The 26,535-nt window shown below is 29.4% G+C and overlaps 1 long non-coding RNA gene across 1 annotated transcript; it reads right to left on the bottom strand.

Moving 5' to 3' along the window:
• Nucleotides 1-12,784: 12,784 nt before the first annotated feature.
• Nucleotides 12,785-13,417, bottom strand: LOC142227519 (uncharacterized). Its single transcript, XR_012719874.1, has 2 exons — nucleotides 13,018-13,417; nucleotides 12,785-12,959 (listed from the first exon to the last, which is right to left on the bottom strand). It is a non-coding gene; the product is annotated as an uncharacterized LOC142227519 (long non-coding RNA).
• Nucleotides 13,418-26,535: the final 13,118 nt, after the last annotated feature.

The following is a 26,535-nucleotide window of genomic DNA, read 5'->3' as shown; positions in this document are numbered from 1 at the left end:
TTTTGACAAAATTTTCTAAAGAAATGAAATTTAGATAAATTTTCTACATAAACACAATTTTGACAAAATTTTCTATAGAAATAAAATTTAGATAAAATTTTCTATGGAACAAAATTTTGACAAAATTTTCAATAGAAATAATATTTTGACAAAATTTTCTATAGAAATAACATTTTGACAAAATTTTATATAGAAATAAAAATTTTGGCAAAATTTTCTATAGAAATAAAATTTTGAAATAATTTTATAGAAATAAAATTTTGAGAATTTTTGACAAAATTTTTTACAGAAATAAAATTTTGACAAAATTTTCAACAGAAATAAAATGTTTACAAAATTTTCTATAGAAATAAAATTTTGAGAAAATTTTCTGTAGAAATAAAACTGACAAAGTTTTCTATAGAAATAAAATGATGACAAAATTTTATAGAAATAAAATGATGACAAAATTTTCTATAGAAATAAAATTTTGACAAAATTTTTTACAATTAAAATTTTGAGAACATTTTTTACAATAAAAATTTTGAGAAAATTTTCTATAGAAACAAAATTTTACCAAATTTTCTATAGAAATAAAATTGAAAAGGTTTTCTATAGAAAAAAAATTTTGAAAAAATTTTATAGAAATAAAATTTTGAGAACTTTTGACAAAATTTTTTACAGAAATAAAATTTTGACAAAATTTTCAATAGAATAAAATGTTTTCCATAGAAATAAAATGTTGATAAAATATAATATACAAATAAAATTTTGGCAAAATTTTCTGTAGAAATACAATTTTGACAAAATTTTTTTGAATTAAAATTTTGATAAAATTTTTAGAATTAAAATTTTGATAAAATTTTCTATAGAAATAAAATTTTTGGCAAAATTTTTTGGCACAATTTTGACAAAATTTTCTATAGAAATAAAATTTTGACAAAATTTTCTATAGAAATAAAATTTTGACAAAATTTTCTATAGAAATAAAATTTTGACAAAATTTTCTATAGAAATAAAATGTTGAAAAAATTTTCTATAGAAATAACATTTTGACAAAATTTTCTATAGAAATAAAATTTTGACAAAATTTTCTATAGAAATAACATTTTGACAAAATTTTATATTGAAATAAAAATTTTGGCAAAATTTTCTATAGAAATAAAATTTTGACAAAATTTTCTATAGAAATAAAATGTTGACAAAATTTTATAGAAATAAAATGTTGACAAAATTTTCTATAGATATAAAATTTTGACAAAATTTTTTACAATTAAAATTTTGAGAAAATTTTCTATAGAAATAAAATTTTACCAAATTTTCTATAGAAATAAAATCGAAAAAGTTTTCTATAGAAATAAAATTTTGAAAAAATTTTATAGAAATAAAAATTTGAGAATTTTTGACAAAATTTTTTACAGAAATAAAATTTTGACAACATTTTCAATAGAAATAAAATGTTTACAAAATTTTCTATAGAAATAACATTTTGGGAAAATTTTCTATAGAAATAAAATTGACAAAGTTTTCTATAGAAATAAAATTTCGACAAAATTTTCCATAGAAATAAAATTTTGATAAAATATAATATACAAATAAAATTTTGGCAAAATTTTCTGTAGAAATACAATTTTGACAAAATTTTTTAGAATTAAAATTTTGATAAAATTTTCTATAGAAATAAAATGTTTGGCAAAATTTTCTATAGAAATAAAATTTTGACAAAATTTTCTATAAAAACAAGTAAGGAAAGTCTAAAGACGGGCGGGGCCGTATATTATACCCTGGGGTATATTATACCCTGCACCACTTTGTAGATCTAAATTTTCGATACCATATCACATCCGTCAAATGTGTTGGGGGCTATATATAAAGGTTTGTCCCAAATACATACATTTAAATATCACTCGATTTGGACAGAATTTGATAGACTTTTACAAAATCTATAGACTCAAAATTGAAGTTGGCTAATTCACTAGGGTGGAACACAATTTTAGTAAAAAAATATGGAAAACATTTAAATCTGAAGCAATTTTAAGGAAACTTCGCAAAAGTTTATTTATGATTTATCGCTCGATATATATGTATTAGAAGTTTAGGAAAATTAGAGTCATTTTTACAACTTTTCGACTAAGCAGTGTCGATTTTACAAGGAAAATGTTGGTACTTTGACCATTTTTGTCGAAATCAGAAAAAACATATATATGGGAGCTATATCTAAATCTAAACCGATTTCAACCAAATTAGGCAAACATAGCTACAATGCTAAATCTACTCCCTGGCCTCTTGGTCATATGAAAGTAAATCGGGCGAAAACTATATATGGGAGCTATATCTAAATCTGACCCGATTTCAACCAAATTTGGTACAGACAGTTGGAATGTTAATTCTACTTCCTGTGCAAAATTTCAAGTAAATCGGAGTAAAAGATTGGCCACTGTGGTCATATGAGTGTTAATCGGGCGAATGATATATATGGGAGCTAAATCTAAATCTGAACCGATTTCAATAAAATTTGGCACGCTTGACTTCACTACTAATTTTACTCCTAGTGCAAATTTTCAACCAAAACTCTGGCTTCTGGGACCATATTAGTATATATCGGGCAAAAGACATATAAGGGAGCTATATCTAAATCTGAACCGATTTCAATAAAATTAGGCACACTTGATTATAGTACCATTTGTTCTTCCTTTGAAAAATTCTACGTAAATTAGGGCAAAACTCTTGCTTCTGGGGCCATATAAGTTCATATCGGGCGAAAGATATATATGGGAGCTATACCTAAATCTGAACCGATTTCAACCAAATTTGGCACGCATAGCTACAATGCTAATTCTACTCCCTGTGCAAAATTCCAATTAAATCGGAATTAAAAATTGGCCTCTGTGGTCATATGAGCGTAAATCGGGCTAACGATATATATGGAAGCTATATCTAAATCTGAACCGATTTCAATAAAATTTAGCACACTTGACTACACTACTAATTTACAGAAATAAAATTTTGACAAAATTTTCAATAGAATAAAATGTTTTCCATAGAAATAAAATTTTGATAAAATATAATATACAAATAAAATTTTGGCAACATTTTCTGTAGAAATACAATTTTAACAAAATTTTTTAGAATTAAAATTTTGAGAAAATTTTCTATAGAAATAAAATTTAGATACAATTTTCTATGGAACAAAATAGAACTAAAATTTTGACAAAATTCTCTATAGAAGAAAGATTTTGACAAAATTTCCTATAGAAATAAAATTTTGACAAAATTTTCTATAGAAATAAAATTTTGACAAAATTTTCTATAGAAATAAAATTTTGACAAAATTTTCTATAGAAATAAAATTTTGACAAAATTTTCTATAGATATAAAAATTTGACAAAATTTTCTATAGAAATAAAATGTTGACAAAATTTTCTATAGAAATAACATTTTGACAAAATTTTCTATAGAAATAAAATTTTGACAAAATTTTCTATAGAAATAACATTTTGACAAAATTTTACATTGAAATAAAAATTTTGGCAAAATTTTCTATAGAAATAAAATTTTGACAAAATTTTCTATAGAAATGAAATGTTGACAAAATTTTATAGAAATAAAATGTTGACAAAATTTTTTATAGATATAAAATTTTGACAAAATTTTTTACAATTAAAATTTTGAGAAAATTTTCTATAGAAATAAAATTTTACCAAATTTTCTATAGAAATAAAATCGAAAAAGTTTTCTATAGAAATAAAATTTTGAAAAAATTTTATAGAAATAAAAATTTGAGAATTTTTGACAAAATTTTTTACAGAAATAAAATTTTGACAAAATTTTCAATAGAAATAAAATGTTTACAAAATTTTCTATAGAAATAAAATTGACAAAGTTTTCTATAGAAATAAAATTTCGACAAAATTTTCCATAGAAATAAAATGTTGATAAAATATAATATACAAATAAAATTTTGGCAAAATTTTCTGTAGAAATACAATTTTGACAAAATTTTTTTGAATTAAAATTTTGATAAAATTTTTAGAATTAAAATTTTGATAAAATTTTCTATAGAAATAAAATTTTTGGCAAAATTTTTTGGCACAATTTTGACAAAATTTTCTATAGAAATAAAATTTTGACAAAATTTTCTATAGAAATAAAATTTTGACAAAATTTTCTATAGAAATAAAATTTTGACAAAATTTTCTATAGAAATAAAATGTTGAAAAAATTTTCTATAGAAATAACATTTTGACAAAATTTTCTATAGAAATAAAATTTTGACAAAATTTTCTATAGAAATAACATTTTGACAAAATTTTATATTGAAATAAAAATTTTGGCAAAATTTTCTATAGAAATAAAATTTTGACAAAATTTTCTATAGAAATAAAATGTTGACAAAATTTTATAGAAATAAAATGTTGACAAAATTTTCTATAGATATAAAATTTTGACAAAATTTTTTACAATTAAAATTTTGAGAAAATTTTCTATAGAAATAAAATTTTACCAAATTTTCTATAGAAATAAAATCGAAAAAGTTTTCTATAGAAATAAAATTTTGAAAAAATTTTATAGAAATAAAAATTTGAGAATTTTTGACAAAATTTTTTACAGAAATAAAATTTTGACAACATTTTCAATAGAAATAAAATGTTTACAAAATTTTCTATAGAAATAACATTTTGGGAAAATTTTCTATAGAAATAAAATTGACAAAGTTTTCTATAGAAATAAAATTTCGACAAAATTTTCCATAGAAATAAAATTTTGATAAAATATAATATACAAATAAAATTTTGGCAAAATTTTCTGTAGAAATACAATTTTGACAAAATTTTTTAGAATTAAAATTTTGATAAAATTTTCTATAGAAATAAAATGTTTGGCAAAATTTTCTATAGAAATAAAATTTTGACAAAATTTTCTATAAAAACAAGTAAGGAAAGTCTAAAGACGGGCGGGGCCGTATATTATACCCTGGGGTATATTATACCCTGCACCACTTTGTAGATCTAAATTTTCGATACCATATCACATCCGTCAAATGTGTTGGGGGCTATATATAAAGGTTTGTCCCAAATACATACATTTAAATATCACTCGATTTGGACAGAATTTGATAGACTTTTACAAAATCTATAGACTCAAAATTGAAGTTGGCTAATTCACTAGGGTGGAACACAATTTTAGTAAAAAAATATGGAAAACATTTAAATCTGAAGCAATTTTAAGGAAACTTCGCAAAAGTTTATTTATGATTTATCGCTCGATATATATGTATTAGAAGTTTAGGAAAATTAGAGTCATTTTTACAACTTTTCGACTAAGCAGTGTCGATTTTACAAGGAAAATGTTGGTACTTTGACCATTTTTGTCGAAATCAGAAAAAACATATATATGGGAGCTATATCTAAATCTAAACCGATTTCAACCAAATTAGGCAAACATAGCTACAATGCTAATTCTACTCCCTGGCCTCTTGGTCATATGAAAGTAAATCGGGCGAAAACTATATATGGGAGCTATATCTAAATCTGACCCGATTTCAACCAAATTTGGTACAGACAGTTGGAATGTTAATTCTACTTCCTGTGCAAAATTTCAAGTAAATCGGAGTAAAAGATTGGCCACTGTGGTCATATGAGTGTTAATCGGGCGAATGATATATATGGGAGCTAAATCTAAATCTGAACCGATTTCAATAAAATTTGGCACGCTTGACTTCACTACTAATTTTACTCCTAGTGCAAATTTTCAACCAAAACTCTGGCTTCTGGGACCATATTAGTATATATCGGGCAAAAGACATATAAGGGAGCTATATCTAAATCTGAACCGATTTCAATAAAATTAGGCACACTTGATTATAGTACCATTTGTTCTTCCTTTGAAAAATTCTACGTAAATTAGGGCAAAACTCTTGCTTCTGGGGCCATATAAGTTCATATCGGGCGAAAGATATATATGGGAGCTATACCTAAATCTGAACCGATTTCAACCAAATTTGGCACGCATAGCTACAATGCTAATTCTACTCCCTGTGCAAAATTCCAATTAAATCGGAATTAAAAATTGGCCTCTGTGGTCATATGAGCGTAAATCGGGCTAACGATATATATGGAAGCTATATCTATATCTGAACCGATTTCAATAAAATTTAGCACACTTGACTACACTACTAATTGTACTCCTAGTGCAAAATTTCAACCCAATTGGGTTAAAACTCTGGCTTCTGGGACCGTATTAGTCCATATCGGGCGAAAGATATATATGGGAGCTATATCTAAATCTGAACCGATTTCAATAAAATTTGGCACACTTGACTATGGTACTAATTTTTCTTCTTGTGCAAAAGTTTAAGTAAATTAGGGTAAAACTCTGGCTTCTGGGGCCATATAAGTCCATATCGGGCGAAATATATATATGGGAGCTATATCTTAATCTGAACCGATTGCTTCCAAAATCAATAGGGTTCTAGTCTGAGCCAAAACACATACTTGTGCGAAATTTGAAGTCGATTGGACTAAAACTGCGAACCTAGTTGGCTCCGAAACGGCTGAACCGATTTACTTGAAACTTTCAGAGATCATAGGGGACGTTCATGTGGTGAAAATAGGGTACCTCATTTTTTGACACCTGGTCGCGAAGGGGGACCTCCCCTTTGTCGGACTTTTTGAAAATTGGGCCAAAGTTGACCGATTTGCTTGAAATTTTCATTGAAGGTTGGGGTTGGCAACTAGACAAAGATCCGCTACTTTATATTTTGATATTTGGTGGCGGAGGGGGACCTCCCCTTTGTTCGACTTTTTTTAAAGTACAGTGAAAAAACTAAAATTCTCTAAATTATCTGAGATTTAAAGAGAACATGCGGTGAGGTTATGGAATTAATATGGGGTACCTGATGATTTCATATGCGGACGGGGAGGGGGACCTCCCCCTTGCCTTACTTTTTGAAACTTGGAACAAAATTATGCGATTTGCATGAAATTTTCATTGAATGTTGGGGTTGGCATCTAGACAAAAATCCGCTACATTATTTTTCGATATTTGGTCGGGGTGGGGGGCCTCCCCTTTGCCCGACTTTTTTAAAGTACAGTGAAAACAAAACTAAACTCCCCCGACTGAAATTTTACGGAAAAATGGGTGAGGTTATGAAATTTATATCAGGTTCCTAATTTTTTAATAAAAATAAAAGGGCATAGGGAGACATCCGCTTCTCTTAAGTACATACAGAGAAACAATTAAACTTTACCGAGTTACTTGAAATTTACAGAGGACTGGGGAGAGATCGTAACCTCTGTCAACCGTAATAGTTGATACCTGATTTTGTGATTTTTGGACGGAAGAGAGGCCGCCCCTTTAGGCTTATAATTTGCTTGACATTTTCTGGGACGTTTACACAAGATACGCTTTTCGACATTTGGTCGGGGACGAGGTCCTCCTCTAAAACTGCAAAAAAAACAATGGCTCTATTAACCATGTTCCTTAATCTATATCTGTCCATAAAGCTCGAAAAATAATTGTATAATTAGATATAATGCATTTGGACGTCGATTGTCTGTTTCGGTATCAGGCTTACATGAAATATAACAAGTATATACGGCCGTAAGTTCGGCCAGGCCGAAGCTTATGTACCCTCCATCATGGATTGCGTAGAAACTTCTTCTAAACACTGCCATCCACAATCGAATTACTTAAGTTGCGGTAACGCATGCCGATGGCAAGGTATCTTAAAACCTCCTAACACCATCTTCTAAATTGTATGTAAGTCCATACGTGGTATATATTAAATCAAAAAAGATCGATCCAATACGTATATAATTCAGTTTGACAAAGAAGACATAAAATTTTGACAAAATTTTCTACAGAAATAAAATTTTAACAAAATTTTCTATAGAAATAAAATTTTCACAAAATTTTCTATAAAAAAAAAATTTTGACAAAATATTCTATAGAAAGAAAATTTTGACAAAAATTTCTACAGAAATAAAATTTTAAAAAAATTGTCTAAAGAAATAAACTTTTGACAAAATTTTCTATAGAAATAAAATCTTGGTAGATTATTTGTGGCTCTAGTGGCAACCATGATTATGAACCGATATGGACCAATTTTTGTGTGATTGGACCAATTTTGGTATGGTTGTTAGCGACCATATACTAACACCACGTTCCTAATTTGAACCGGATCGGATGAATTTTGCTCCTCCAAGAGGCTCCGGAGGTCAAATCTGGAGAACGTTTTATATGTGGGCTATATATAATTATGGACCGATATGGACCAATTCTGGCACGGTTGTTAAACATCATATACTAACACCATGTTCCAAATTACAACCGGCTTGGATGAAATTTGCTTCTCTTGGAGACTTCGCAAGCCAAATCTGGGGATCGGTTTATATGGGGGCTATATATAATTATGAACCGATGTGGACCAATTTTTGCATGGTTGTTAGAGACCATATACCAACATCATGTACCAAATTTCAGCCGGATCGGATGAAATTTGCTTCTCTTTGAGGCTCCGAAACCCAAATCTGGGGATCGGTTTATATGGGCGCTATATATAATTATGGACCGATGTGGACCAATTTTTGCACAGTTGTTAGAGACCATATACCAACATCATGTACCAAATTTCAGCAAGATCGGATGAAATTTTCTTCTCTTTGAGGCTCCGCAAGCCAAATCTAGGGATCGGTTTATATGGGGGCTATATATAATTATGGACCGATGTGGACCAATTTTTGCATGGTTGTTAGAGACCATATACCAACACCATGTACCAAATTTCAGCCGGATCGGATGAAATATGCTTCTCGTTTAGGCTCCGCAAACCAAATCTGGGGATCGGTTTATATGGGGGCTATATATAACTATGGACCGATGTGGACCAATTTTTGCATGGTTATTAGAGACCATAAACCAACACCATGTACCAAATTTCAGCCGGATCGGATGAAATTTGCTTCTGTTTTAGGCTCCGCAAGCCAAATCTGGGGATCGGTTTATATGGGGGCTATATATAATTATGGACCGATGTGGACCCATTTTTGCATGGTTGTTAGAGACCATATACCAACACCATGTACCAAATTTCAGCCGGATCGGATGAAATATGCTTCTGTTAGAGGCTCCACAAACCAAATCTGAGGGTCCCTTTATATGGGGGCTATACGTAAAAGTGGACCGATATGGCCCATTTTCAATACCATCCGACCTACATCGATAACAACTACATGTGCCAAGTTTCAAGTCGATAGCTTGTTTCGTTCGGAAGTTAGCGTGATTTCAACAGACGGACGGACGGACGGACGGACATGCTTAGATCGACTCAGAATTTCACCACGACCCAGAATATATATACTTTATGGGGTCTTAGAGCAATATTTCCATGTGTTACAAACGGAATGACAAAGTTAATATACCCCCATCCTATGATGGAGGGTATAAAAAAAATTTAAGTTTTCTTGAAATTTACAAAGGAAGCGGGGGAAAAGGTTATAAATGAAGAGGCAACCTTCATTGCCCCACACTTGAAGGAAAGTTTCAAGAATTTTCAGGGAAGGTTAGGGTGCTATTCACTACGGTGTTTGTCGATATTATATCGGGGAAAGTGAACTCCCTTTAAAACAATAGAGCAAAAATTAAACATCTCCGATCTACTTGAAATTTACAGGGAACGTGGGAGGAGGTGATGAAATTTATACATGATTTTTAAATTAATATATGATTTTTCGATATCTGGTTGGGGAAGGGGAAAATTGAAATAAACTTTGTCGATTTACTTCGATAGAATTTATAGGGAGTAGTTGCGAAATTAATATAGGGTACGTGATAGTCCGATATCAGGTCAGAGTGGAGCGAAGGTTGGGAAAAAGTTCCCTTTTGTCGGTTTTTTCTCTTAAATTAAAAGTTGAGGGTTGTCCGTAAATGGGAACCCGGTATATAATTTTATGATTTTTGCACAGGCTTCTTTCTTCCAGACTTCTTATTAGTAAAGAGATGGTTCCCTTTTGTCCGTTTTTTTTTTCTTAAGTTGAAAGTAGAGGGTTGTCCGTAAATGGGAACTCGGTACATAATTTTATGATTTTTGCACAGGCTTCTGCCAGACTTCTTTTTAGTAAAGAACTTAAATTTACATGAAATTGGCAGCCAACGTAGAGGGTGCATTATTTTCCAACATTTTAGCAAATGTTAATGTGGTAACATTTTTTACTACTTTTGCCTTTTCCGATTTATTGGATGGGAAACAGTAATTCTTTGTATGTTATTATAATATAATGCTTAATTTTCAGATATGTTGAGGAGAAAGATACCTTTCCTTGACAAACCACACTTAAAATTCACAAGAAATATAGAAGAAGGTACACCCTCTCCCACCGTATTTGTACCTATAAACGAAAAATCAAGTAGTCCGATTTGTTTAAAAGAATTCAAATCTTTTCGAATTTGTTTTCAGCACGAAGGATATAGTTGACTAAGTTAACGCAAAATGTTCCTCCAAATACGCTTCGGAAGGCGCAGCGAAGCGGGCCGGGTTACGCTATGTTCTATAAAAATAAAATTCTGACAAAATTTTCTATAGAAATAACATGTTTGGCAAAATTTTCTATATAAATCAAATTTTGATAAAATTTTTTATAGAAATGAAATTTTGGCAAAATTTGCTATGGAAACAAAATGTTTAAAAAATTTTCTATAGAAATAAAATGTTGACAAAATCTTCTATAGAAATAAAATTTTGACAAAATCTTCTATAGAAAAAATTTTTTAACAAATTTTCTATAGAAATAAAATTTTATAAAAATTTTCTATAGAAATAAAGTTTTGACAATATTTACTATAGAAATAAAATTTTGATAAAAACTTTATATAGAAATAAAATTTTGACAATATTTACTATAGAAATAAAATTTGGCAAAATTGTTTGTTTTGTAGTTTTTTGGTAAACAAGATAGTTGCAATACATATCAGCCATCTTGTACCTCACATATTCAGTATTTTACTAAGACATGGGGCGGAAGCAATTTAACAAAAATATCAAATTGCGGCAATGTACCAGAGAAGTTACACGTCGAAAAAATCATATTAGCCTTTGTTTGGCAAAACCACGACAAGAGTACATTTTGTGGTTTTCGGCGAACAAAGGGAAACTTCTGTTTTGTTGCATAAGGGAGTTGGCAATATGTTGTTGGTTGTTGTGTTGTTGCTGCTTTAGTTGCAGCCACTATTCTGATACTTAAGAAACTTTAAAAGAGGGAAATTTTTGTCATATGAGCTATATGGGAATAAAATGGTTTTCAATTTCTTACAATGGAAGAAAAAACGAAAAATCTTATTATGGCTATATCTGTCATCTTGCATATATATATTCCACATAAAGCCACATTGGTCGTTAAAAAAGGCTTTATTTTAAAAAAGCGGCATCTTTGGAATTAATGCTAAATCCTTAATAGAAAGTCAAAAAATTTGAAGTCCAATTAACTTTTTTTAGTGCATATATGTTTTTGTTGTTTTTTATACTTATTGAATTTAATGTTTTATTTTTTTGGGTAGAATAACTCATATATTCTTCTACAAAGTAACACATTCTTATATTCACCATACACCTCCTCAAACCCCCATTCACTTACCTCACATTCATTCATTCTTGTAAGGATGAAAAAACAACCACATTGTTTCAAACCCCATAATTTAACAAATTAAAGGGAGTTTCCCATAATAGACCAATAATTGTTGTTTGAAAATTCTTTTATAGAAGAAATTTGCTTACTCAAAATCATAGTCAACTAAACTAAGTCGAAAATCATAGTTTTTGTTTTCAGGAAAAAGGATTTAAGTTAACTAGCTCATGACTATATTGACCTGTCTAATAACATATAATTTATTTTTCATTTCTCTACACCCTCAAAAATAATCGCTTCTCTAACATATGTTCCAAACATATTTTGCAGGAAGCACATATATTATTGGATATTGCCGAAACATTATTATGTTTGTTTTATGTGAACATATTATATGTTTGGAAGCATTTTGAACCCAAAAATATTATATGCTTGGAAGAATTTTCTCCCCAAGAAGATTGTGCTCATTCCCACACATAATTTTCACTTCCACGAAATTTTTAGTTCTTGGCACCTTTTTCTGTAATACAAATAATGTTGAAGAAATTACTCAATTTTATAATTTTTTTAAATGTTACTTTTCGCCTGGACGGAGAATCAAACCGGGAATCATGCAAATTGTAAGCCAACACACTACCACTGGGCTGTTATAGTCACCAATAGACAATTATCGTTATAAGTTACATTTATATAGCATAGTTTGCAGCGCCCATGAGCCCATGCAAACATAACATTATTTAACAGAAACATACATTTGTTGGCCACGTGGAGCAGTGATTAGCATACGTTCCGATTTCTTTTAACGAACCAAGAAAAAAAAATTGTGCCCATAATGCCAACCCAGCGGCGTAGTTCATGTGGTTGGAAGGCCTCCTTCCAGGCCTGTCTAAGCATTACAGAGGCCTGCTTAGGACATTACACCTTCCTTTCCATTTAACATAGGGTGAGATTGGAGGGCAAGGCCTTATTTGTAGCTTCCATAAAAGACCCTTCACCAGCCCTCCAAAAAGAAGGAGGCTTACAGGAGTGTATATAAAACACCTACATAATTACTGATAATATAACTACTTCTCACGTCCTTCCTATTGTAGGCATGTTGTAGCACTATACGGGTTCTCGTTTAGGAAGGCCTTCCATACACATTCCCAAAATAATGCCTTTATGATAAATAAAAAAATACGGTATTAAATTTTTATGCTTTTGTTTCAAATTTATTTATTTTTAACATGAAAAAAGGTTAGCGTTCAGAGATATATAAAAACATAAAGAAAATGTCAAGTCACTCCCCAAGATATCACTATATTTGATTCGTCTGGGCTCTATATTCTTTCTGCGTTTCGGTAAATTTATTGTCAAGATCTGAAAGAACTAAAATGCATTAAAAAATTAAAATAATAAAATAAAATTAAAGACTTACCGTTAGAGTTTTATACTTAAGGTTACTATCGCAAATGCGAAACACTTTATAATTTGGAAGACGTACGTACTTTACCAGATCAAGAATTCAACTAACGAATAGCATGTACTGGCGTACGCTAAATTATTATCCACATGGCATTAATGAAAATATTTTCTGACATAAATAGTTATACATTTCAAATGTTGCTATGTTTCATTTTTGTTTTTGTTTGGGGGTAGAAAATGTTAAAATACAATTCCTCTAACATACACGAAATCCTACGCATTCCTAATAGCTTATTTTTGGAAGTGGAAAGCAATGCAATTACATGCCTATTCATTTCTATGATATAACCGTTTTACTTCCAAAGGCATTACAAATGCATTCTAATTATAAATTAATAGGAATGTAAACAATTTTAAAGCTCTCTTTTAAACGAGAGCACAAGACATCTCTCTTGCTATATAATTTTAACACCCATGCTATACAACTTGCTATAAAGAAGGCAGAGAGAATGTCCGTGTGCATAAAATGAAAAAAGTAAATGAATCGCAATGCTTAAATACAGGTCTGATTTTAGAAGGCTTCCGATGAATGTAAAATCAGTACACATGCATGCCTTATAAACACAACTCCTTCCAATTTAATGCATTTAACATGCCTGAATTCGCAAGGTCCTTCTCGATTCCGCCGCTGGGAAAATGATAAACAAAACACATGTCCACACATACATAAAATGCTGCTCTCAAGACGAAAACACACGCTGTTTTTTTTTTTCAAATGTCTATTCTCTTGGTTCCGAATGTCTATTCTCTTTACTCCGAATACTCATTCTAATATTCAAATTAAATAATATTTAGATTTAAGCATATCAAATTTTTGGCCTTATCATAAAACAGTTTTCCGAAACAACATATACAAATAGCTCTCTTTTCATTCTCTCACTGTGTTATGTTGATATCTTTCGTCAACCCTCCCGGTTTCCATCTCTATTTCTTTCTCTATACTCTCTCTCTCTCTGAATAAAATATCACAACATATATATGTTTAATCGAAATTTGTAAATTTATATATGTTTACATTCACAGATATTATTTTTATAAAACATTTATGCCCCAAACATAATATATTCTAACATATTAACATATGTGTCCCAAACATTTAGTGTTAGTTTAGGAACATTACATGTTTGCACTTAAATATATTGTGTTTAAAAATTGTGCCCGAAACACTTTTTGTTTATATCGGAACATATAAAAAACATATTTTTCTAACAGTGTAGGAGTGATTTTGACGATTATTTTTAAGCTTTGCTTAATCGACTTAGCATATTATGGTTTAAAGGTATCCATATATGGCGTATATAGCACCATTATGATGCATGTTTTCTTTGTGTAAAACTAGGTTTGCTTAATCAAGATTTGTTTTGAACTCAAAATTGCATTTAAAGGCAGAATTTCGTAATATCAATTGGGCAAATGGGTAAACGCCAGCCCATGAAACCTGTACTGAGTATGAATGAGCATTTAATTGGATAGATCAGCTACTATTTCATAATACTTGATATGAAACAATTGAGGACAGAGAAATACATTGAACTGTACTCAAGAAAAAAAATTGTTAAACCTATATTTCCCTAAAGCCAATTTAATTCTATTTTAGTTCATGGAATTATTATGCTTTGAAAAAGTTTTCTTGGCCTTAATGTTATTTTTCTAAAAAGTGAGAAAAAATTATACACAAATGAAGCATAAAAATTTAGTAAAGTCGTGTCTCGCACAAACTAGTTTCAGAATTTTGAACTCCTATTCTTTCCTTCACAGGAAACATTTCATGCAAATATTGGTCCGTACACCCTCAAAAAAATTTTGCAGGAAGCACATATATTATTGAATACTGCCGAAACATTAATATGTTTGTTTTATGTGAACATATTATATGTTTGGAAGCATTTTGAGCCCAAAAATATTATATGCTTGGAAGAATTTTTCCCAAAGACGATTGTGCTCATTCCCTAACATACTCGTTATTTTCACTTCCAGGAAATATTTTTGTTCTTGGCACCTTTTTCTGTAATACAAATAATGTTAAAGAAATTATTCACTTTTATAAATTTTTTAAATTTTACCTTTCGCCTGCACGGAGAATCGAACCGAGGACCATACAGTTTGTAAGCCAACACACTATCCACTGGGCTACGTAGCTGTTATGGTCACCAGCAGATAATTACCGTTATAAGGTACATTTATATAGCATAGTTTGCAGCGCCCACGAGCCCATGCAAACATAACATTATTTAACAGAAACATACATTTGTTTGCCACGTGGAGCAGTGGTTAGCATGTCTGCCTGCATGCAAAGGGTCGTGGGTTCAATCCCTGCTCCGACCGAACACTTTTTATACCCTCCATCATAGGATGGGGGTATATTAACTTTGTCATTCCGTTTGTAACACATGGAAATATTGCTCTAAGACCCCATAAAGTATATATATTCTGGGTCGTGGTGAAATTCTGAGTCGATCTAAGCATGTCCGTCCGTCCGTCCGTCCGTCCGTCTGTTGAAATCACGCTAACTTCCGAACGAAACAAGCTATCGACTTGAAACTTGGCACAAGTAGTTGTTATCGATGTAGGTCGGATGGAATTGAAAATGGGCCATATCGGTCCACTTTTACGTATAGCCCCCATATAAAGGGACCCTCAGATTTGGTTTGTGGAGCCTCTAACAGAAGCATATTTCATCCGATCCGGCTGAAATTTGGTACATGGTGTTGGTATATGGTCTCTAACAACCATGCAAAAATTGGTCCACATCGGTCCATAATTATATATAGCCCCCATATAAACCGATCCCCAGATTTGGCTTGCGGAGCCTCAAAGAGAAGAAAATTTCATCCGATCTTGCTGATGTTGGTATATGGTCTCTAACAACTGTGCAAAAATTGGTCCACATCGGTCCATAATTATATATAGCGCCCATATAAACCGATCCCCAGATTTGGGTTTCGGAGCCTCAAAGAGAAGCAAATTTCATCCGATCCGGCTGAAATTTGGTACATGATGTTGGTATATGGTCTCTAACAACCATGCAGAAATTGGTCCACATCGGTTCATAATTATATATAGCCCCCATATAAACCGATCCCCAGATTTGGCTTGCGAAGTCTCCAAGAGAAGCAAATTTCATCCAAGCCGGTTGTAATTTGGAACATGGTGTTAGTATATGATGTTTAACAACCGTGCCAGAATTGGTCCATATCGGTCCATAATTATATATAGCCCACATATAAAACGTTCTCCAGATTTGACCTCCGGAGCCTCTTGGAGGAGCAAAATTCATCCGATCCGGTTCAAATTAGGAACGTGGTGTTAGTATATGGTCGCTAACAACCATACCAAAATTGGTCCGATCACACAAAAATTGGTCCATATCGGTTCATAATCATGGTTGCCACTAGAGCCAAAAATAGTCTACCAAAATTTTATTTCTATAGAAAATTTTGTCAAAATTTTATTTCTATAGAAAATGTTGTCAAAATTTTATTTCTAGAGAAAATTTTGTTAAAATTTTATTCGGTTCATAATAAAATTTTCATCATTTTCAAAATTTTATTTCTATAGAAAATTTTGTCAAAATTTTATTTCTATAGAAACTTTTGTTAAAATTTTATTCGGTTCATAATCATGGTTGCCACTCGAGCCACAAATAATCTACCAAGATTTTATTTCTATAGAAAATTTTGTCAAAAGTTTATTTCTTTAGACAATTTTTTTAAAATTTTATTTCTGTAGAAATTTTTGTCAAAATTTTCTTTCTATAGAATATTTTGTCAAAATTTTTTTTTTATAGAAAATTTTGTGAAAATTTTATTTCTATAGAAAATTTTGTTAAAATTTTATTTCTGTAGAAAATTTTGTCAAAATTTTATGTCTTCTTTGTCAAACTGAATTATATACGTATTGGATCGATCTTTTTTGATTTAATATATACCACGTATGGACTTACATACAATTTAGAAGATGGTGTTAGGAGGTTTTAAGATACCTTGCCATCGGCATGCGTTACCGCAACTTAAGTAATTCGATTGTGGATGGCAGTGTTTAGAAGAAGTTTCTACGCAATCCATGATGGAGGGTACATAAGCTTCGGCCTGGCCGAACTTACGGCCGTATATACTTGTTTTTATTTTAATTTACACATTTATATTTATACTATATTAAATTTTTATAATGAAACTTCGAAATGTGGGTTATTAAAGATTTATAGTCAGTAACAGTGCTTGATATAAACGAAATTGACTGATTTTTGGATAAAATATTATTTTTATATTGCAAAAATAACAATTTTGTAACACAAAACTTTAAAATTTGGAAGGGATTCAAAAACTCCAACAAAAGAAGAACATGGAGTCGAGTATAAACATACATAAATAATTTTATAATATAAACATACATTTATTTAGGCGTGAACAGTTTTTTACTGGCATTTAACACCATCGTTCTAAAATGCCCTTTGTTTTTCTTTAATAATTCATTTTAAAGAAAGTAAACTTTTTAAATTGTTTTAGCTGCAAAACTCGAATTTTATGCCCGCTTTTATATTTGAAGGTGTCCGTCAACTCCTCGTGGACTACTTATTAATACAGAGGAACTAAACTTTGTTTTTATACATTTTACTGTGTAATTTTTCACTATTTCCTCCTTCTTTCATTTTACTGTCCCAACTCTAAAAAAAGAGTATAGTGCCCTTTCGTTATTTTTATGAAGACCCCTGATTTCTTGTAACGAACCAAGAAAAAAATTGTGCCCATAATGTCAAAATGATAAACAAAACACATGTCCACACATACATAAAATGCTGCTCTCAAGGCGAAAACATATGCTGTTTGTTTTTCAAATGTCTATTCTCTTGGTTCCGAATGTCCATTCTCTTTATTCAAATTAAATAATATTTAGACTTAAGTATATCAAATTTTTGGCCTTATCATAAAACAGTTTTCCGAAACAACATACAAGCGGTTTCACAGAAAGTGTTCTCTTTTGATTCTTTCGCTGTGTTATGTTGATATCTTTTGTCAACTCTCCCGGTTTCCATCTCTATTTCTTTCTCTATACTCTCTCTGTCGCTTTGAATAAAATATCACACCATATGTATGTTTAGTCGAAATTTGTAAATTTATATATGTTTGCATTCACACATATGATTTTTATGAAACATTCATGCCCCAAACATAATATATTCTAACATATTAACATAGATGTCCCAAACATTTAGTGTTAGTTTAGGAACATTACATGTTTGCACTTAAATATATTGTGTTTTAAAATTGTGCCCGAAACACATTTTGTTTATATCGGAACATATGAAAAACATATTTTTCTAAGAGTGTATCGGCCCAAAACTATATATAGCCCGCATATAAACCGATACTCAGATTTTGCTTGCGAATATTCTACATATCATCCGATCTGGATGAAATTTCGTACTTGGTATTATTTTATTGTTTCTAACATCCATGTAAAAATTGGTCCATGTCGGTCCATAATTATATATAGCCTCCATATAAACCAATCCCAAGATTTGGATTAAGGAAATTTGAAAGAGGAAATTTCATCCGATCCGGTTGAAATTTGGTATGTGGTGTTAGTATATAGCTTCGAACAACCATCCAAAAATTGGTCCATATCTGTCCATAATTATATAAACCGATCCTCAGATTTGACCTCCGAAGCCACTTCAAGTATCAAATTTCATCCCATTCGATTGAAATTTGGTGCTTGGTTTTGGTAGATTTTGCAAAAAGTATCTCTCCAAATTAGAGGTACATAAATTTTCTATAGGGTAACACTTTGGACCAACTTTTCAATAAAAATAAAATTTTGACAAAATTTTCTATAGAAATAAAATTTTGGTAAAAATTGTCTATAGAAAAAAAGTTTAGAAAAATGTTTCTATAAAAATAAAATTTTGGCAAAAATTTTCTATAGAAATAAATGATGACAACATTTTCTATGGAAATAAAATGTTGACAAAATTTTCTCTAGAAATAAAATTTTGAGAAAATTTTTCATAGGAATAAAATTTTGACAAAATTTTCTATAGAAATAAAATTTTGACAAAATTTTCCATTGAAATAAAAATGTAGAAAAAATTTCTATAGAAATAAAATTTTGACAAAATTTTCTATTGAAATAAAATTTCCATTCGTTTTGTTTTGTTATTGTTGACTTTGTTCTTTAATCATTGTTGTTGTTTTTTTTTATTTCAACTTAAACCATGCATTGGCTAAACTACAAGTGTACCTTAACCAACAGAGGAAAATAATGTTTGTCAAATTTATTTGGGCAAAGCCCTATAGACTGCAAGATGGTGGATAATCGCACGTTTCGGAATTACCACATTCCTCATCAGCATCCTCTACTTGCAGCAAAACTATCAACCAATTATCAGAATAAATTCAGGCAGCTCATTAAACCCAACAATGAACCACACTTGAACCTTCCGAAAAAAGGTTTTGCATGATAGCCGGCTTATGCCGAAATAAATTCGAAACAAACATATCTCTTTTCCTATGCCACTGCCAAGTCATCGATTTGAGTGCAGTTGGCTGTGTTTATTTTGAGCGTGCTTCCTCTTCTTTTTCCATTCGTTTTGTTTTGTTATTGTTGGTTTTGTTCTTTAATCATTGTTGTTTTTTTTCGATTTCTGCTTAACACCATTCATTGACTAAACTACAGGTGTAGCTTAAAGAACAGAGGAAAAGATAGTTTTGCTGCAAGTGGAGGATGCTGACGAGGAATGTGATAATTCCGAAAGGTGCGTCCATCCAACCATCTTGCAGTCTATAGGGCTTTGCCCAAATAAATTTGACAAACATTATTTTCCTCTGTTGATTAAGCTACACTTGTAGTTTAGTCAATGCATGGTTTTAAGCTGAAATAAAAAAACAACAACGAAATAAAATTTTGACAAAATATTCTATGGAAATAAACTATCGACAAAATTTTCTATAGAGATAAAACTTTGGCAAAATTTTCCATAGAAATAAAATTTTAACAAAATTTTCTATATAAATAAAATTGTAACAAAATTTTCTACATAAATAAAATTTTGACAAAATTTTCTATAGAAATAAAATTTTGTAAAAAATTTTCTATAGAAATAAAAAATTGACAAATTTTGTACAGAAATAAAATTTTGACAAAATTTTCTAAATTGTAACAAAATTTTCTAAAGAAATAAAATTTGGACAAAATTTTCTATAGGAATAAAATTTTGGCAACATTTTCTATAGAAATGATTTTTTTGAAATTTTCTATAGAAATAAAACTTTGACAAAATTTTTTATAGAAATAAAGTTTAGAAAAAAAAAATTTTCTATAAAAATCAAATTTTGGCAAAACTTTCCATAGAAACAATATTTTGACAAAATTTTCTATATAAATAAAATTGTAACAAAATTTTCTATAGAAATAAAATTTTAACAAAATTTTCTATAGAAATAAAATTTGGACAAAATTTTCTATAGAAATAAAATTTTGACAACATTTTCTATAGAAATAAAATTGTAAGAAATTTTTCTATAGAAATAAAATTTTGACAAAATTTTCTATAGAAATAAAATTTTGACAAAATTTTCTATGGAAATAAAATGTTGACAAAATTTTCTATAGAAATAAAATTGTAACAAAATTTCCTATAGAAATAAAATTTTGACAGGTTTTTTTATAGAAATAAAATTTTGGCAAAATTTTCCATAGAAATAAAATTTGGCAAAATTTTCTATAAAAATAAAATTGTAACAAAATTTTCTATAGAAATAAAATTTTGACAAAATTTTCTATAGAAATAAAATTGTAATAAAATTTTTATAGAAATAAAATTGTAACAAAATTTTCTATAGAAATAAAATTTTGACAAAATTTTCTATAGAAGAAATAAAATTTTGGTAAAAAATAAGGTTTGGAAAAAATTTTCTATAAAAATAAAATTTGACAAAATTTTCTATAGAAATAAAATTTTGACAAAATTTTCTATAGAAATAAAATTTATACAAAATTTTCAATAGAAATAAAAAATTTACAAATTTTCTATAGAAATAAAATTTTGGCAAAAATTTCTAAATTTGGACAAAATTTTCTATAGGAATAAAATTTTAACAACATTTTCTATAGAAATGATTTTTTTTAACAAAATTTTCTATAGAAATAAAAGTTTCACATAATTTTCTATAGAAATAAAGTTAAGAAAAAAATTTTCTATAAAAATAAAATTTTGGCAAAACTTTCCATAGAAATAAAACTTTGACAAAATTTTCTTTATAAATAAGATTGTAACAAAATTTTCTATAGAAATAAAATTTTTATGATTTTTTATCTCATCATCTCGGTTATAGGTCTATAAATTAAACTTGAAATTGTTGGTTTCTTGTTTTTTTATTTTCCGATATTTTGGTTGACTTCGTCAGAACCGTTTTCAAGGCTACAAATTACAAAATTGTACAAAAATTAATTACAAAATTCACAAAATAAAATCAAAATATCTATTGTACTTTACATTTTCTCCGCTGTCTAGTTACTTCGCTGTCTGTTTTTCTACTGGTGATTACTTTCTCTTGTGTTTTTGTATCGTATGCCGATATATTCTCGCGCAGTTCTCAATATTTTTCTTATAATTTATTCTCTCGTTAATTGGAGTGTTAATGATGTGTAACATCTCCAGAGTATATCTTCGTTTGTAGTTGTTTTCCTTGCTTAGGATTTCTACGTCGTTTAAGTTAGGTTTGTGACCAGTCAAAGTACAGTGGGCCGCAAGTGCTGTTTTTTGTTCCATTGGCTTGTTTTTAATTTTGTCATTATTGTACCAATATATGTCTTTTGGCATAAGTTGGATTTGTCACCGTTGCATTTTATCTTATATAGTACGATGTGTTGGTCTTCATTCTTAATTTTTCAAAAACATTTAAATTATTCTTCTTATACACAATCTATTTGCCAATTACAAAAAGTGAAATTTTATTCCTTAGTTTTGTTTTTTTTTTTTTTTAGAAAAAGTAATTTTCAATTATTTCTGAATATTTTTTGTGTTTAATGTGGCTCTTTTTGGCCAGTTTGCCAATTTTTAAGGAAACGTCTGTTTAGTGTAACACCATAGCCATATATATCCCAAATATCCTACTCTCAACTCAATATACCTACTATAAAAAAAATTTTTGTTTTGGTTTTACTAAATAATCCGTTTACTGTATTAGTAGTTTTTATCGAGAGTTGGTATTTTTCTTTATTGTATATATAGTAGACGTGCACAGTATCTCGTAGAAGTGGTATATACGTCACTGGTTTGTATGATTTTGAATCCTTATCATTAGTCAATTTTTGGGTGTTATGCTGGTTGGCTTTTACTTTCGATAAAAGTTGAAATATCCTTCGCTGTGGGAAATTGTTGTCTTGGAGAATTCGTTCAATTTTATCTTCATTTTCAGAATGAAATTCTGGATCACTAATATTAAATATCCTTCGTATGAAATTTGACGTGGTATTAATCATTATACGTTTATTGTGCTTAGAGTAAAAATTAAGCCTTGATGATTGCGAAGATGTCATCAACGTATTTAGTTAAAATCGGTGGTTTTGTGATATTTTTAAATACGTCATCTAAAAGCTCCTCCTTTTGACAAAATTTTTTATAGAAATAAAATTTGGACAAAATTTTCTATAGAAATATAATTTTAACAAAATTTCCTTAGAAATAAAATTTTGACAAAATTTTCTATACAAATAAAATTGTAACAAAATTTTCTATACAAATAAAATTTTGACAATTTTTTTTTTTTTAGAAATATAATTTTGGTAAAAAATAAGGTTTAGAAAAAATTTTCTATAAAAATAAAATGCTGGCAAAATTTTCCATAGAAATGAAATTTGACAAAATTTTCTATATAAATAAAATTGTAAAATTTTCTATAGAACTAAGGTATAAATAAAATTTTGACAAAATTTTCTATAGAAATAACATTTTTTAAAAAATTTTCTATAGAAATAAAAAAATTGACAAATTTGCTATAGAAAAAAATTTTTGACAAAATTTTCTAAATAAATAAAATTCCTATAGGAATAAAATTTTGACATTTTCTATAAAAATGATTTTTTTGACAAAATTTTCTATAGAAATAAAATTTTTACAAAATTTTCTATGAAAATAAAATTTTTACAAAATTTTCTATGGAAATAAAATTTTGACAAAAATTTCTATAGAAATAAAATTTTGACAAAATTTTCTATAGAAATAAAATTTTAACGAAATTTTCTATAGAAATAAAATTAAAATTTTTTCCATAGGGTGGAGTGTACATAAAATTCGGCCTGGTCGAATCTACGGTCGTAATCACTTGTTTTTATTTTTCAATTTAATTTTTTTTTTGGGAGTGCAACTAATATAGTCCCATTAATTTATGGCATTTGCAAAATAGCAATTTGTCAAAAATATTTAAATTATTCCTCTTACACTTAATTTATTTGCCATTTACAAAAAGTGAAATTTTATTCCTTAGATTTGTTTTTTTTTTTTTTTAGAAAAAATAATTTTCAATTATTTCTGAATATTTTTTATGTTTAATGTGGCTCTTTTTGGCCAGTTTGCCAATTTTTAAGGAAACGTCTGTTTAGTGTAACACCATAGCCATAGATATCCCAAATATCCTACTCTCAACTCAATATACAGCAGTAATGGATGTAGCAGCAACAGCATTTTCAGTTCTTTAATATTTTTTGCAAATTGCATTTCCGTTTCTTTTTTTTTTTTTGGGTACTTAGTTCATTTCATGCCATTCTTCATAGAGTCGTTATAAAATGCTTACAAAACATAATTTTTCAAATAAAAGACTAAGTATTTCTCCATTGTAGCCCCTCTCTGAAAGGAAGACTAAGTATTTCTTTATTGTAGCTCCTCTCCCAAACGCTCCCTCTCTCACTATTCTCATTCAAATCATTTCAGTGTTTTTGTTGTCGTTGTTGTTCAAAAATTGTCTAAGGCTCTGAGGCTCTTTGCCAGCCAGTCAAATGCCCAAAAAAACATAAATACGAGAGTAGGGCCAAGTAATTTGTTATCGTTATGATGCTAATTTTTTTCATCAAAGCTGAGTATAAAAAAAAAACCAAAAAGGAAGAAGACGGAAATGGTTATAAAAAACCAACAACAACAACAAATAAATAAGATTTAAATTCGGTATGCATTTCGAGTAGCATTTTTATTAGACTCATTACAAACAGACCGAGATAATTTATAAGGAAAAAAAGGAATTATAAATAATTCTTGGATATTTTAAATGAAAAATTCTACTTAATTTTTAAAATAGCAAAGAATTTTTGGGAAAACCGATTCATAAAATCTAGAGTGTAGAGCGAATATGGCAATAATAGAAAATTCGGGTAAATATCAAGTACGCATTGATTATAGCTATTTTGTGAAATATGATTGAGTTGAATAAGAACTTTGTTTGACTTAAGCACAAAATATTAAGAAAATTGCAGGGTTGTTGATATGTAATGCGACAACTTAAAGCGTGAGAAGATGTTGTAAAGTGGTGCTGTAAAATGAATAAATTTGGAGGGAATAATTCTCGTATGTAATTTCCTTAAGAAATTAATATACTAGACTCAAATTGAATCATCTCACCTCACAAAATTTACACTAAAGACTATGGAAATCTGCATTAGCCAACAATGAACCCTATGTCTAGTTAGGCTTGTGGAGATTGGTATTTGGCGTTTTATTTTCAATAACTTAATAATGCCAATTCCTTAATCTATATATCCAATAAGATCGTATTGAAATTGTAACAATATATAAGGTGATTAATTTGATATCAGGCTATATTTGAATCGTACAAATTCTTCGCATCGTCTTCTATATTATTAACTAGCGTAACCCGGCCCGCTTCGCTGCGCCTTCCGAAGCGTATTTGCAGGAACATTTTGCGTTAACTTAGTCAACTATATCCTTCGTGCTGAAAACAAATTCGAAAAGATTGGAATTTTTTTAAACAAATCGGACTACTTGATTTTTCGTTTATAGGTACAAATACGGCGGGAGAGGGTGTACCTTCTTCTATATTTCTTGTGAATTTTAAGTGTGATTTGTCAAGGAAAGGTATCCTTCTCCTCAACATATCTGAAAATTAAGCATTATATTATAATAACATACAAAGAATTACTGTTTCCCATCCAATAAATCGGAAAAAGCAAAAGTAGTAAAAAATTTTACCACATTAACATTTGCTAAAATGTTGGAAAATGATGCACCCTCTACGTTGGCTGCCAATTTCATGTAAATTTAAGTTCTTTACTGGCAGAAGCCTGTGCAAAAATCATAAAATTATGTACCGAGTTCCCATTTACGGAAAACCCTCTACTTTCAACTTAAGAAAAAAAAAAACGGACAAAAGGGAACCCTCTCTTTACTAATAAGAAGTCTGGAAGAAAGAAACCTGTGCAAAAATCATAAATTATATATCGAGTTCCCATTTACGGACAACCCTCCACTTTTAATTTAAGAGAAAAAACCGACAAAAGGGAACTCTCTCCCCACCTTCGCTCCACTCTGACCTGATATCGGACTATCACGTACCCTATATTAATTTCGCAACTACTCCCTATAAATTCTATCCAAGTAAATCGACAAAGTTTATTTCAATTTTCCCCTTCCCCAACCAGATATCGAAAAATCATATATTAATTTCACAAGTAAGGAAAGTCTAAAGTCGGGCGGGGCCGACTATATTATACCCTGCACCACTTTGTAGATCTAAATTTTCTATACCATATCACATCCGTCAAATGTGTTGGGGCTATATATAAAGGTTTGTCCCAAATACATACATTTAAATATCACTCGATCTGGACAGAATTTGATAGACTTCTACAAAATCTATAGACTCAAAATTTAAGTCGGCTAATGCACTAGGGTGGAACACAATGTTAGTAAAAAAATATGGGAAACATTTAAATCTGGAGCAATTTTAAGAAAACTTCGCAAAAGTTTATTTATGATTTATCGCGCCATATATATGCACTAGAAGTTTAGGAAAATTAGAGTCATTTTTACAACTTTTCGACTAAGCAGTGTCGATTTTACAAGAAAAATGTTGGTATTTTGACCATTTTTGTCGAAATCAGAAAAATTTCAACTAAATCGGAGTTAAAAATTGGCTTCTACGGTCATATGAGTGTAAATCGGGCGAAAGCTATATATGGGAGATATATCTAAATCTGAACCGATTTCAACCAAATTTGACACGCATAGCTACAATGCTAATTCTACTCCCTGTGCCAAATTTCAATTAAATCGGAGTTAAAAATTGGCTTCTACGGTCATATGAGTGTAAATCGGGCGAAAGCTATATATGGGAGCTATATCTAAATCTGAACCGATTTCAACCAAATTTGGCACGCATAGCTACAATGCTAATTATACTCCCTGTGCAAAATTTCAACTAAATCGGAGCAAAAAATTGGCCTCTGTGGTCATTTGAGTGTA

Source organism: Haematobia irritans, chromosome 2 (genome assembly GCF_050003625.1).
Source record: "Haematobia irritans isolate KBUSLIRL chromosome 2, ASM5000362v1, whole genome shotgun sequence".
NCBI lineage: Eukaryota > Metazoa > Arthropoda > Insecta > Diptera > Muscidae > Haematobia > Haematobia irritans.
This window is presented reverse-complemented; position numbering and strand designations above follow the sequence as displayed.